The following is a 14,746-nucleotide window of genomic DNA, read 5'->3' as shown; positions in this document are numbered from 1 at the left end:
CTAGCCGGTGGGCCCCTCCCCTTCCTAGTCACGCCTAGCTTGTGGATGCGGGAGACAGAGGTCGGCTTCCTAGTCCCTGGCGCCCTCCAGTGGACACCATGAGCAACTGCCTGCTCAACCTGCTTCCCTGACGACCTCCCTCCATGGTCTCCTAGAAAGCGGGAGGTTATCTTTGTGCCCGCTACTTGCCCTGATTCTGCCCCCTGCCCCCTGCCCCCTGCCAGTGCCTCCAGGGCTTCCCCATCCTGGGGCCACGCTCCCACTATCCACACGCTTTACACACTTGAAGGGTTCTCAATGAATTAAATCACACTCAGCTAGTGTCAAAGATGCCAACACACTTGAACAGCGTTGTTGCTCTCCAAAGCCGCTTTGTATACGAGTATATACCTACGACCTCTTAATTTGTGCTTCTTATCTGTATGTATGTCTTGTATTTGTATTGCATGTCACTCTATGTTCCCTCAAAGTGTTTCAACCCGCATCATTTCATTGGACACCTGCAGGGACTGGCAGGTATTTCACAGTAAAGAAATAAGACAGAAGGTAAGTGATATGTATGCTTGGGCTAACAGAATATTGGGGCCCAGAACGGAAGAAAAATACTCAAGTACAGTGACACGCTGGAGCTGGCCTGCTCTGGCTGGTGAGATTCAACGATGCACAGCTCTAAAGTCAGCAGGTGGGTAGCTTGAAATTGGCCACAACGTGGGTATTTACACCACAGGAATTGGCAAATGCTGTAAATTAGGGGTTTCCCTCCTTGGGAGTGCTTCTTGTTACACATTAACCAGCCCACTCAGCCGACTCAGGCTTCCTTGATCCAATCTGATTCTGCAGGTTCCATCCACCCCTCTGGCTTCTGCACGGCATCTGAGCAGGGTTTCTCTTGTTAGAACAGTGTGGCCCTATCAGCAGAGCTGGGATCAAGCCTAGCACTGGATAACTTCATGCGGCCTTTCGTGGCCGCAGTTTTTGTTTTTTGGGGTTGTTTGTTTGTCTATAAAACAGAAACAATATATCCTGTATGGATCAAATGATGGAGGGGGTGGCCATTGCTTTATGGGATGTTAGCAGAGCATCCAGAACACAGCAGTTCTCCTGGGAGAAGCCACCATACTGGCTCTGCCAGGGACTTATTGGAAGATAAATCACTCCTCTTCAGGGCATTCAATCATTCGTTCACTCATTCATCATTCATTCATTCACTTCCCCCACCAAATATTTATTGAACACCTAATGTAATAAGTCTTTATTGATTCCTTCTCAGTTATTAGAATAGTGCTTAGACCTTCCTCCCTGCAAAAAAAAAAGCGGTGATTTGTAAGTCCAGTACTACCTCTCCAAGACATCAGATGTGAGAAATTAGATTCAAAATGAACTATCTCAGTTCCTACTGCAAATGCGAGTTCTCCTGATACATCCATCATTTCTAGAAGTCTGACCTTGTTTTCAGAGTTAACTGTTGATGGTTGGAACATGGCTTGTATATCCTATTACCTTTTCTATGTCTCTATGTGGGGGTCTCACAAGCATCTCAAACTCAACACGGCCAACGGAGCTCCTGCTCTTCCCCCAAACCTGCTCCTCCGCCTGCTGTTCCCGTATTACTAAATGGAAGCTTCGTCCTCCCAGGTGCTCAGGTCAAAAAGTTGGACTGTCGGGCCGACCCGGTGGCTCAGGCGGTTAGAGCTCCATGCTCCTAACTCCGAAGGCTGCCGGTTCGATTCCCACATGGGCCAGTGGGCTCTCAACAAGGTTGCGGGTTCAACTCCTCGAGTCCTGCAAGGGATGGTGGGCTCCACCCCCTGCAACTAAGATTGAACACGGCACCTTGAGCTGAGCTGCCTCCCGGATGGCTCAGTTGGTTGGAGCACCAGCTCTCAACCACAAAGTTGTCAGTTCAATTCCTCGAGTTCCGCAAGGGATGGTGGTCAGCGCCCTCTGCGACTAAGATTGAACACAGCACCTTGAGCTGAGCTGCTGCTGAGCTCCCTAATAGCTCAGTTGGTTGGAGCACCAGCTCTTAACCACAAGGTTGCCAGTTCAACTCCTCGACTCCCGCAAGGGATGGTGGGCTATGCCCCCTGCAACTAGAAATGGCAACTGGACCTGGAGCTGAGCTGCGCCCCACACAGCTAAGACTGAAAGGACAACAACTTGAAGCTGAACGGCACCCTCCACATCTAAGATTGAAAGGACAACAACTTGACTTGGAAAAAAGGCCTGGAAGTACACACTGTTCCCCAATAAAGTCCTGTTCCCCTTCCCCAATAAAAAAAAAAAAAAAATCTTAAAAAAAAAAGAAAGGACAACAACTTGACTTGGGGGAAAAAAAAAAGTCCTGGAAGTACACACTGTTCCCCAATAAAGTCCTGTTCCCCTTCCCCCAATAAAAAAATCTTAAAAAAAAAAAAAAAAAAGTTGGACTGTCCTTGACTTTTCTCTTTCTCTCCCACCCTATACCCAGCAGCCGTCTTGTCAACTTTGGCTCATTCCCTATGCTCCAGTCACATGGGCCTCCTCACTGTTCATCCAACAGCCCCGCTGCAGTCCTGCCCCAGGGCCTTTGCACGGGCTGTTTCATCTGCCTCAAAACCCTTCCCCCGGACACCAGGGGACACACTCCCAACTTATTATGCTTTTGCACAAATGTCACCTTCTCAGTGACTGTCCCTGACATCCCATTTATAACTGCAACCTTACCTTTCTCCTATTCCCACCTTCTGTGCTCCTCCTCTTCTACGCTTTTTCTCCATGGCACTTACCAATATAGGAAATATGTTTATTTTACATGTTTGTGGCCTGTTTCTCCCCACCAGACCATAGCCTCCAAGAGAGGAGGCACTGTGTCTAATTCACTTTGTGAATAGATCAATGCTTGGTGTACAATAGGGGTTCAGTAACGATCTGTTGAATGACTGAATCTTGAGAGAAAGTATTTACCTTAGTTTGATACATGGGCATGTTTTTTTTTCAATGAAATTGTAATTGACATACAATATTTTATTAACATACAACATAGTAATTCGGTATTTTTATATATTACAAAATGATCACCACGATAAGTCCAGTTACCATCTGTCACCCTAAAAAGTTATTACAATATTAACTAAAGGCCCGATGCTGTACATTATATCCCCGTGACTTACTTATTTTATACGTGGAAGTTTGTACTTCTTAATCCCCCTCACCTATTTCTCCTGTCCCTGCATCCCTCCCCTCTGACAACCAAGTTTGTCCTCTGTATCTATGAGTCTGTTTCTGTTTTGCTTGTTCATTTGTTTTTTAGATTCCACATATAAGTGAAATCATATGGTATTGGTCTTTCTCTGTCTGATTTATTTCGCTTAGCATGATACCCTCTAGGTCCATCCACATTGTCACAAATGGTTCATTCTTTTTTATGGTTAATATTTCATTGTATAAATATGTACCACATCTTTTTATCCAATCATCTACTGATGGCCACTTAGGCTGCTTCCGTATCTTGGCTGTTGTAAATAGCACTGCCGTGAACACAGGGGTGCAGACATCTTTTTGAATTAGCGTTTTTGTTTTCTTTGGATTAATACCCAGAAGTGGAATTGCTAGGTCACATGGTACTCTATGTTTAGTATTTTGAGGAACCTCCATACTGATTTCCATAGTGGCTGCACCAATTTACAATCCCACCAATAGTGCACGAGGGTTCCCTTTTCTCCATATCCTCGCCAACACTGGTGTTTATTGATTTATTCATGACAGGAGAGGTGGTATCTCATGGTGGTTTTGATTTGCATTTCTCCATGGGCATGTTTTGTACCCCAAATACCTCCCAGCATAAAGGATACCCTAGATCAGGGGTTGGCAAGAGACAGCCCATTGGCCAAACCCAGCTCACACCTGTTTTTGTACAGCTGGCAAGTTAAGAATGAATTTTACATTTTTTAACTGGTTGAAAAAAAATTAAGAATATATTCTGACATTGAATATGATATGAAATTCAAATTTCAATGTCCAAAAATACAGTTTTATTGGCACATGTTAGCACGCATTGCTCTATACAGTGACTGTGGCTGCTTTTCTGCTACAAAGGCAGAGGTGAGTAGTTACGACAGAGACCGTCTGGCCCTCAAAGCCAAAACTATTTACTATCTGGTCTTTTACAGAGAAAAGTGTGCCGAGCTCTGCTCTAATGTCAGAAGAGAAAATCACTTTGCCAAAGGGGAAACTGAGGCCCAGAGGGTCGAAATGAAGTTTTTAAAGCTCCACGTTTCTGAGGGGCTCCTCCTTTGCCAAATTATTCACACAGTATCTCCAGTGCTTCAGAGGAAATGCAGCAAACACACTGACAAAGGCCTCCATATGCTAAAGGTCACCTGGGGTATAGACCTTGAGGAAGAAATCTGCACACACCCATCTGATCTTGCCAAGCCCAGGAGATTTTTAATTGCCCCTGTAAAAAGGAAAAAAAAAAAAGAGAAAGTCATGTTCTTTCTAAACCTTGAGTTTGGGACTTTGATCGGAGTGATTACAACATCGCATTGAGGCCCCATTTTGACTTCATTCCTTTGGGAGGCATTTTATTGGCACAGTCAGAAGTTGGTGGCAAAAGCCAACACTCATCCATGGAGACAAAAAGCAGATTCGTGGTTGCCAGGAGTTAGGGGTGGGGGGAATTGGGACTGACTGCTAATGGGGATGGGGCTTCTTTCTGGAGTGACGGAATGTTCTGGAACTAGACAGTGGTGATGGTTGCGCAACCCAGTGAATACACTAAAAACTACTGAATTGTGTACTTTGAAAGGGTGGATTTTACATTACGTACACTTTGTTTCAATAAAAATAAATTTAACAAGACAACACCTATCTGTTTATTGCTAAATAATGATGCTGTGAAATAAATAATGGGAAAGCAAAAAAATAAATTTCACCTATTACCCTCCCCTCCCCTAGTCACATTCCTTTCATTTTCCACATTCTCTCCTGGTTCTTGTTCATCTGCACGGCTCCTTTTCGCACAGCTGTAAAACAGATAGTATCTTGGCCATCCATTGGTCAGGAAATGGCACAAAATCATTTTAAAAAATCTCTAGGGGTGGGGAGTGGGAGAAACGGGTGAAGGGGGACAAACGCTATAAACTTCAAGTTATAAAATAAATAAGTCGTGGGGATGTCACGTACAGCATGGTGACTATAGGTAATAATAGTGCACTGTGTACTTGAAAATTGCTAAAAGAGTGGATCTTAAAAGTTTTCATCCCAATGGAAGTGACCAGTTAGCTCAGTTGGTTAGAGCGCAGTGCTCTTAACAACAAGGTTGCCAGTTCGATCCCCACATGGGCCAGTGAGCTGCACCCTCCACAACCAGATTGAAACTACTTGACTTGGAGCTGATGGGTCCTGGAAAAACACATTTAAAATAAATTAAAAAGTTTAAAAAGTTTTCATCCCAAGAAAAAAATATTTTGTAACTATGTGAGTGATGGATGTTAACTAGACTTATTGTGGTGGTCATTTCGCAATATAATACCATGTTTCCCCGAAAATAAGACCTAGCCAGACAATCAGCTCTAATGCGTCTTTTGGAGCAAAAATTAATATAAGACCAGGTATTATATTATATTATATTATATTATATTATATTATATTATATTATAATGTTATATTATATTAAAGACCTGGTCTTATAGTAAAATAGGACCCGGTCTTATATAAGACCCGGTTTTATATTATAGCAAAATAAGACCGGGTCTTACATTATTTTTTGCTCCAAAAGACGCATTAGAGCTGATTGTCTGGCTAGGTCTTTTTTTGGGGGGAAACACGGTACATAAATCAAATTATGCTGTACACCTGAAAATGATGTCAATTAGATCTCAATAAAAAATAAAAGCAGGTAAGAAGAAAGAAACTCTAAATGGCACCCCCATCCCACATTCTCGCACATTCTCTCCCCATCCCACACCCCTTCCTCTCTCTGTCTAGCTAAGCTCCCAGACCTATGTAGAGGCAGGAGAGGATATCCATACCCATATCCATAGCTCCTAGGCTGTGTCTCTGCCTGGCAGAGAGTAGGCACTCAATAAATTTTAGTTGAATGAATGCACACCATGTTGACAAATAAATATCTCAACTCTCCAGTATATACAGGCTGTGGTATGCTGGTCATATTTGACAACCGGCTCTCTGGGGAGGGGAATTTATATAGCTCTCTACATGACTATGTCTACTACATTGTATATATTGCATGATATAATATATGCATTATGTAACCTATATATAAATTTGTTATAAATGTTACTGACATGAATGCATAGCATGCAATTTACAAATAATAAGAAAATATACAATACTCTATTGTAAATTCCACATAGGCACTTGCATCTCAAAATATGGTTTTGTTGATTTTTGTCACATTCTTATATCTATAGCCAACCTATGGTTGCAAAACACAGCACAAGTGTAGTTCTGACATGAATGTTCGTAATATTTTCCTTTACGTTAGTAAGTAACATAAATGTGAAGATATGTTGGAATTTCACTTGTTCATGGATAATGTGAATGTCTTCTTTGATGAATCAGATCATAGTTTTTGAGTACTAGAAAAAATATTTCCTCATTTTTCTGTGCTGTCCGTGATCTAACAACTGTAGATATGACACATTTTGAAGTTTAATCTGTATTATTAACTTTTCTGCATCACTTTTTAAGCCTAATCCAGGGGCTGGCATGCTATGGCCCTCCACCTGTTTATGAAAATAAAGTTTTATTGGCACACGGCCATGTCCATTTGGTTAGTATGGTCTAGGGTGGCTTTCTCACTACATCCTCAGTGTTGAGTAGACACAAGAGAGACTATAGGGCCCACAAAGCAGAAAGTCTTCACTATCTAATTTTTAACAAAAAATGTTTTTGACCCTTAATCTAGACAACCAAAAACACAATAAATCAAGCCCTCATTTGTGGCATTTGCTAGTTTCCATGGTATAAATACCTCCACCGTGGCCCATTTCAAGCTGCCAACCTGATGTTGTGATGTCGACACAAAGTTGAAAAGATACGCAGTAAATAGCTCACCATCATATACTGTTTCTATCAAACAGATACAGTAACAAAAATAAATGAAAATTAAATTAAATTAAAAGCATACATAATGCCAAAATGTAAGATAATTAGGAAGTAATGTTTTGAGTATTTAACACTTTTTTTAAAAAACTGAGGTGAGATTCACGTAACACAAAATTAATGGTTTCAAAATGAAAATTTCACTTGCATTTACTACATTCGCAATGTTTTTTGACCATCAGTTCTATCTGGTTTCAAACATTGTCATGACCCCAAAAGGAAACCCAGGACCCATTAAGTAAATTGTTCCCTGTTCCCTATCTCCTGGTCCGTGGCACCACCATCTACTTTGTGTTGCTATGGATTTCACACTTCTAGGGACCGCCTATAAGGGGAATCATACTAATGGTACTTCGGTGTCTGGCTTATTTCACTGACCACCATGTCCTCCAGGTGCATCCATGTTGCAGCAGGTGTCAGGATGTCCTTCTGTGTTAAAGCTGAAAATTATTCCATTGTCTGAATGGACCACATTGTTTATCCATCATCAGTTGATGGGCACTCGGGTTGTTTCCACCTTTGGCTACTGTGAATAATGCTGCTGTGAATATGAGCATGTAAGTATCTGTTAGAGGGCCTGCTTTCAGTTCTCTTGGGTATCTACTCAGAAATGGAATTGCTGGTAGTTCTGTTTAACTTTGAGGAACCTCTATACTGTCCTTGGTTTTGGTTTTGTTTTACTCGTTTATTTTGAAATAGTTCTAGGCTCATATAAAAGTTATAAAAAACAGTAGAGAGTTCCCCTCTACCCTTCATGTAGCTTTTCTTAAAGATAACATTCTATAATACATCACCACAGAAAAATACCCAAACTGGGGAATTCACATTGTTACAATAGACATTATTCTGATTTCACCAGCTTTTGCATGTACTCTTTTAGTATGTGTATGGCTCTACGAAAATGTGTCCCACGTTGAGATTCATGTCACCACCATCACCACCAGCATACAGAATATTTCCGTCACCACACACACACACACACACACACACACACACACACACAGTTCCTCATAGTCATCACCTTCCCCAAATCCTGACCCCTAGCAATCCCTGCTCTGTTCACCGCCACTATAATTTTCTCATTAAAAGAATGTCAGTCATGCCAATGGAACCACACCCCATGTAAGTCTTTAAGACGGCCTTCTTTCAGTCAGCATGATGACTTTGAACTTCACCAAGTTGGTGCATGTATCTATCCATAGCTTGTTCCTTTCTATTACTTAGTACCGTGTTTCCCCCAAAACAAGACCTAACCAGAAAATAAGCCCTAGTATGATTTTTCAGGATGACATCCCCTGAACATAAGTCCTAATGCGCCTTTTGGAGCAAAGCTTAATATAAGACCCAGTCTTATTTTCGGGGAAACACGGTAGTATTCCACTGCATGGAATTAATCCACAATATATCAATTCACCCATTGAAGGACATTTGGGTTGTTTCCAATTTGGGGTCTATTACAAATAAAGCTTTTATGCACATTCATGTTCAGGATTTTGGGTGAACCTAAGTGTTCCTTTCTCTTGGGCAAACATACAGGAGTGGGATTGCTCGGTCATATGGTAAGTGTGTGTTTCATTTTCAGAGAAACGGCCAAACCATTTTCCAGAGGGTCTGTACCACTTTTGTACCCTCACCAGCAACATATGAGAGTCTGGCTGTTCAGCATCCTCACTAGCACTTGGTATTGTCAGCTTTCTTTATTTTAGCATTTTCTAATTTGTACTTCCCCACTCGCTAATGATGCTGAGCCATTTTCATTTTATACCAATGGTGTGAGAGTCTTCTATCACTTTATGTTCCTAAGACTTTTTTATGTTGTTGTCATTTGTGAGTTTCTGCTGCTTAATATGTGTTTGTGGGACTATACCAATATATTTTTCCATTCTTCCATCAATGGACATTTGCATCGTTTCCAGATTTTGCCATCGAGAACATTAGTATGTCTCCTGCTCATACAAGAGCAAGAGTTTCTTAGGTAACATACCTAGAAGTAGAATTCCCGGGTCAGGGCCGGCCCGGAGCCTCAGGCGGTTAGAGCTCCATGCTCCTAACTCCGAAGGCTGCCGGTTCGATTCCCACATGGGCTCTCAACCACAAGGTTGCTGGTTCAACTCCTCGAGTCCTGCAAGGGATGGTGGGCTCCGCCCCCTGCGACTAAGATTGAACACGGCACCTTGAACACGGCACCTTGAGCTGAGCTGCCTCTGAGCTGCCGGGTGGCTCAGTTGGTTGGAGCGCGTCCTCTCAACCACAAGGTTGCTGGTTCGACTCCCGCAAGGGATGGTGGGCTGTGCCTCCTGCAACTAGCAATGGCAACTGGACCTGGAGCTGAGCTGTGCCCTCCACAACTAAGACTGAAATGACAACAACCTGACCTGGAAAAAAGGCCTAGAAGTACACACTGTTCCCCAATAAAGTCCTGTTCCCCTTCCCCAATAAAATCTTTAAAAAAACAAACAAACAAAAACCCACACCTTCTAAAAAAAAAAAAAAAAGAATTCCTAGGTCATAGGGTATTCAAGATAGTGTTAAATTGCTTCCCAAAGGGGTCAGATCAGTCGTTCTTTTAGTTAATCCACAGCAAAGGTGAGAGAGATAAAGCTCAGGGTGCATTTCGAGATAGGAAGCATGTACACATGTGATATTAACACTAGATTGTGCCTAAATAAGGTAAACGTCATCTTGGATTGCATCTATCAACAAAACTATTAGAAATTTATTAGCTTTGGGGAGCGATTTAGAGACACCCGAGTCTCTGGGACCAGGGAACACATGTACTAAGAAAGATGTGATTGGAAGCAATGATAAGTTGAGAGATATGTAACAGGGAGAGGTTGCAGAGCAAAATGCACTCGCTAATAAAGATAGAGGAGGGGTGAGAGGGCATGCGTCTGTACTGTAACCTCAATAATAAAACCTTATGCTCTATAACAAGCACTGAGAATCAGGTGACTAGTAGGAAACACATCTCCCCAAGGATAGGAATACCCATTTCATTCATTCAAGTAGCATATACAGTGGTACTTCGGTTTTCAATTGTAATCTACTCTGGAAGTCCGTTTGAGTTCTGAAACGTTCGAAAACCGAGGCACGGTTTCCCCATAGAAAGTAATGCAAAATGGATTAATCTGTTCCAGACCTTTAAAATCAAACCCTAAAACTGAAAATTTAGCATGAATTTTACTATCTAATGATACCACAAATCCATAAAATTTATGGCGTTCGTAAACCGAAATGCTCGTCAATGGAGACGCTCGAAAACCAAGGTCCTACTGTATGAGGTGTGATAAAAAAATATGGTGAATGGTCAAATAAAAAATTTATTACAGTAAAAGACCCATTGCCATTAATCTGCCTCAAAATACTTCCCCTTGCTTCAAATATACTTATCCCATCATTCTTGCCATTTTCTGAAGCATTTCTGGAAGTCCTCTTTCATGAGTGTCTTTAGTTGCGCTGTCGTAGCTGCCTCGATGCCCTAAATCGATTCAACACGTTTACCTTTCATGGTCATTTTGACTTTGGGGAAGAGCCAGAAGTCACACGGTGCGAAAGCTGCTGAATAAGGTGGATGAGGACACACTGTAATGTTTTTATTTGACAGTAATTGCCATACCAGAAGCAATGTGTGACATGGAGCATTGTCATGCTGGAGGATGAAACCGTTAGCCCATTTCATGTTAATGCATTGTCGGTGATCCATGATTTACAGCACACTTTAAAACACACCTTCTCTCAACCGTAGCTCACACCCGAATGACTCTACCAAACAAGTTGAAACTTGTCACACACTGTTACTAAGGTTCGACGCCACTTCCTATATTGAAGATTCCTGCCTTTCCACTGGATGGCACTTGGCAGCAGCATTCACTCTATATATATATATATATATATATATATATATATATATATATATATATATATATATATATATAAAATATGTATACATAATACATATACATACACACACACATATATATATACATATATATGTGTATGTATATATATATATATATATATATATATATATATTTTATTGGGGAAGGGGAACAGGACTTTATTGGGGTACAGTGAGTAATTCCAGGACTTTTTTTTTTTTTCCAAGTCAAGTTATTGTCCTTTCAATCTTAGTTGTGGAGGGTGCTGTTCAGCTTCAAGTTGTTGTCCTTTCAGTCTTAGTTGTGGAGGGCGCAGTTCAGCTCCAGGTCCAGTTGCCGTTGCTAGTTGCAGGGGGCACAGCCCACCATCCCTTGCGGGAGTCAAACTGGCAACCTTCTGGTTGAGAGGACGCATTCCAACCAACGGAGCCATCTGGGAGCTAAGTGGCAGCTCAGCTCAAGGTGCTATGTTCAATCTTAGTTGCAGGGGGCGCTGCCCACCATCCCTTGTGGGACTCAAACGAACTGGCAACCTTGTGGTTGAGAGCCCACTGGCCCATGTGGGAATCGAACCGGCAGCCTTCGGAGTTAGGAGCACGGAGCTCCAACCGTCCGAGCCACTGGGCCGGCCCCTCACTATATTTTTTGATCACACCACGTATAGGTGAAGCTTCAACTGTATCCAAGGATAGAGAGGGAAAGAGACAAATCCAACATCTTCCTGCCCTCAAAACATTCATAACGAGGGCCGGCCCGGTGGCTCAGGCAGTTGGAGCTCCGTGCTCCTAACTCCGAAGGCTGCCGGTTCGATTCCCACATGGGCCAGTGGGCTCTCAACCACAGGTTGCCGGTTCAAAGTCCCGCAACGGATGGTGGGCTCCGCCCCCTGCAACTAAGATTGAACACGGCACCTTGAGTGAGCTGCCTCCCGGATGGCTCAGTTGGTTGGAGTGCGGGCTCTCAACTACAAGGTTGCCAGTTCGATTCCTCAAGTTCCACAAGGGATGGTGGGCAGCGCCCCCTGCAACTAGCAACGGCAACTGGACCTGGAGCTGAGCTGCGCCCTCCACAACTAAGGCTGAAAGGACAACTTGAAGCTGAACGGCACCCTCCACAACTAAGATTGAAAGGACAACTTGACTTGGGAAAAAGTCCTGGAAGTACACACTTTTCCCCAATAAAGTCCTGTTCCCCTTCCCCAATAAAATCTTTAAAAACAAAACAAAACATTCATAACGAGTAGGGAAGGCATAATGAAAGAGCAGAGATGTGAATCAGAATGCAGCACGAGCCATCAACCAGAAATAAATAGGGTGCACTGGGAATGCCAAAAAGTAGGGAACTAGCAGGACGCAGGAGAATCAGACTTTATAGAAAAGGTAGAATGTGAGCTGAGACCCCCCCCAAATTAGAACTGAGGAAAACTGCAAATTCTGATTATTAGAAAAGCTTCGATCTCTTTAACCTCCTCAAGATAAACTAATTTACTGTTCTCTGGGAAGGGCCATCCCCCTCTATGCACCATGGATTATCATATAGCAAGGAAAAAGAACAAATTCCTATTAGATTCAACCACATGGGCAAATCTCAAAAATACTGTTCAGAGCAAAAAAAGTGGGGACACAAATGAGCTCATACCATATAATTCCATTTCTGTGAGGCTCTAGAATATGCAAAACACATCTGTGGGGGTTGAAATCAGAATCTAGGGTGCCTCTGAGTAGTGATGTGCAGCCACTTGTCCTGGCTCCTACCAGCCTGTTGTTAACATTCTTTCCAACTTCATGGTAGCTGGAAATCAGCCATAGTGTAAATATTTACACCACAAAAGTGGGCAAATGCTACAAATTACAACTCTCTCTCTCCCCCCCCAATTTCAAAAACCCACTGTTAAACATTTACCAGCATGCCACAGCTAGGCGGGGCAAGGGGCATTAACTGAATAGGGCACTGAGGAACCTCTGGATGGTCACATGGCTGCACACAATTGTGAAAGCTCAAGGAATTAAGCTTTTAAATGCACTCAAGAACTGTGCGTTTATTATATGTAAGTTATAGTTCAATAAAAAGACTATATGTATAGATAGCCTAAAATAAAATAACATGACGGAGAGATCCCTTGCAAAACAAAAGGAAGAGGCAAATGCCCAGGAATGGGAAAGGTCATGGCATTATCTGAAGCCAGCTGAACATTCTCCTGAATTCTGGGTGAGTGTGAGCAGTGAGAGGCAGCATTCAAAAGGCCCATATTGTAGAAGCTGAGGAACTGGCATGTCTGGGGGGCAGTTTTAATCAGAGATGGGCTATAGTCACATCTTTGCATTTTTAAGCATTGTCACATTTTGCAACTATGTATATGTATATTGTGTATCTATTTTTTAAACATTGTATCTCTGGTGCCCAGCACAGTATCTAGCACATAAATGGCATTTCAAATTAACCCTTAAAAGAATGACAGGGGCAGCTGGACAGGAGGTGGGCTGGACTGAGTCAGGGAGACAAAGGGACCTGGGCTGAACCCTGAAAAGAGTGTTGACTGAGCCTTTCCCTGTTTCTTCCCACATGGTTCTGAAAGGTAAATTCCACCATGAAATGTACATGGCTGTTGGGAGATGTGACAAAACGAAACGCAATGTGGTGAATTTTTCATTTTTCATTCCCATTTAAATGACAGTCCTTTATTTTGCACCACGTACTTCCATTCTTTTTTTTAATTGGTGTTAAAATGAACTTACTCATAAAATGGTGCAGCCACTATGGAAAAACAGTATGGTGGTTCCTCAGAAAATGAAACATAGAATTACCATAGGATCCAGAAATTCCATTTCGGGGTAGCTACCTAAAGGAATTGAGAGCAAGGACTTGAACAGATATTTGTACAGCCATGTGCACAGCAGCATTCTTCACAATAGCCAAAAGGTGGAAACACCCAAATGTCTACCAACGGATGAATGGATCGGCAGAAAGTGGTCCATCCATAAAATGCCTTAAAAGGAAGGAAATTCTGACACCTGCTACAACATGGATGAACTATGAAGACATTATGCTGAGTGAAATAAGCTGGACATAAAAGAACAAATACCATATGATTCTAGTTATATGAGTTCCCTAGGGGAGTCAAATTCATAGAGACAAGTACACGGTGGGTGTCGGGGGCTGGGGGAGAAGAGTGGGAGGTTAATGCTTAATTGGCACAGAGTTTCAGTTTGGGAAGATGGAAAACTTCTGGAAATGGATGGTGATGATGGTTGCACAACAATGTGAATGTACTCAATGCCACCAAACTGTACACTTAAAAATGGTAAATTTTGTTACATAGATTTACAACAAAAAAAGTGTTATAAAAACACCTTTCTTTCATGAACGAATGGGGATAATCGTGGGTGCTAGGGGCTGCGTGTGTGTGTGTGTGTGTGTGTGTGTGTGTGTGTGTGTGTGTGTGTCTGTGTGTCTGTGTCCCTAACTGGCAAAAAGATTTCGTTGACTCTGGCCTGTCTCCCACCACTTTTGGGGATTTTAGTGTCTCCGGTTGTCCCAGTCTGGTACCCCACAAGGCTCGGAGGGTCGGATCTCTCCCCTCACTCACCTGCTCAGTCTCTCTACCCCCACCCACCGCTGCCTCCTCCTCACCTTGCTTCCACTTGCGCCCCGCCCAGCAACCCAGGCATAACCGCACAGGCATAACCGCACAGGCGCGGCCGGACCCGAGAGAATGCGCACGCTCGGGACACCGCCTCGGTTAGTCTCCGCCCCTTTTC

General features: G+C 42.7%; 1 long non-coding RNA gene across 3 annotated transcripts; it reads right to left on the bottom strand.

The window, feature by feature from the left end:
• Positions 1 to 3,972: 3,972 nt before the first annotated feature.
• LOC141572672 (uncharacterized) lies at positions 3,973 to 14,713 on the bottom strand. 3 transcript variants are annotated; one of them, XR_012498020.1, is made up of 3 exons: positions 14,619 to 14,682; positions 7,489 to 10,668; positions 3,973 to 4,438 (listed from the first exon to the last, which is right to left on the bottom strand). It is a non-coding gene; the product is annotated as an uncharacterized LOC141572672 (long non-coding RNA). The 3 variants fall into 3 exon arrangements; XR_012498019.1 differs by lacking the exon at positions 3,973 to 4,438 and adding an exon at positions 13,724 to 13,827 and having other exon boundaries at positions 7,092 to 10,668; positions 14,619 to 14,713; XR_012498021.1 differs by lacking the exon at positions 3,973 to 4,438 and adding an exon at positions 13,724 to 13,827 and having other exon boundaries at positions 7,092 to 10,665; positions 14,619 to 14,713.
• Positions 14,714 to 14,746: the final 33 nt, after the last annotated feature.

The sequence above is a fragment of the Rhinolophus sinicus genome, linkage group LG07, assembly GCF_036562045.2.
Source record: "Rhinolophus sinicus isolate RSC01 linkage group LG07, ASM3656204v1, whole genome shotgun sequence".
Lineage (NCBI taxonomy): Eukaryota > Metazoa > Chordata > Mammalia > Chiroptera > Rhinolophidae > Rhinolophus > Rhinolophus sinicus.
Note: the sequence above shows the minus strand (reverse complement) of the source record. Positions and strands in the feature narration are given on the sequence as shown.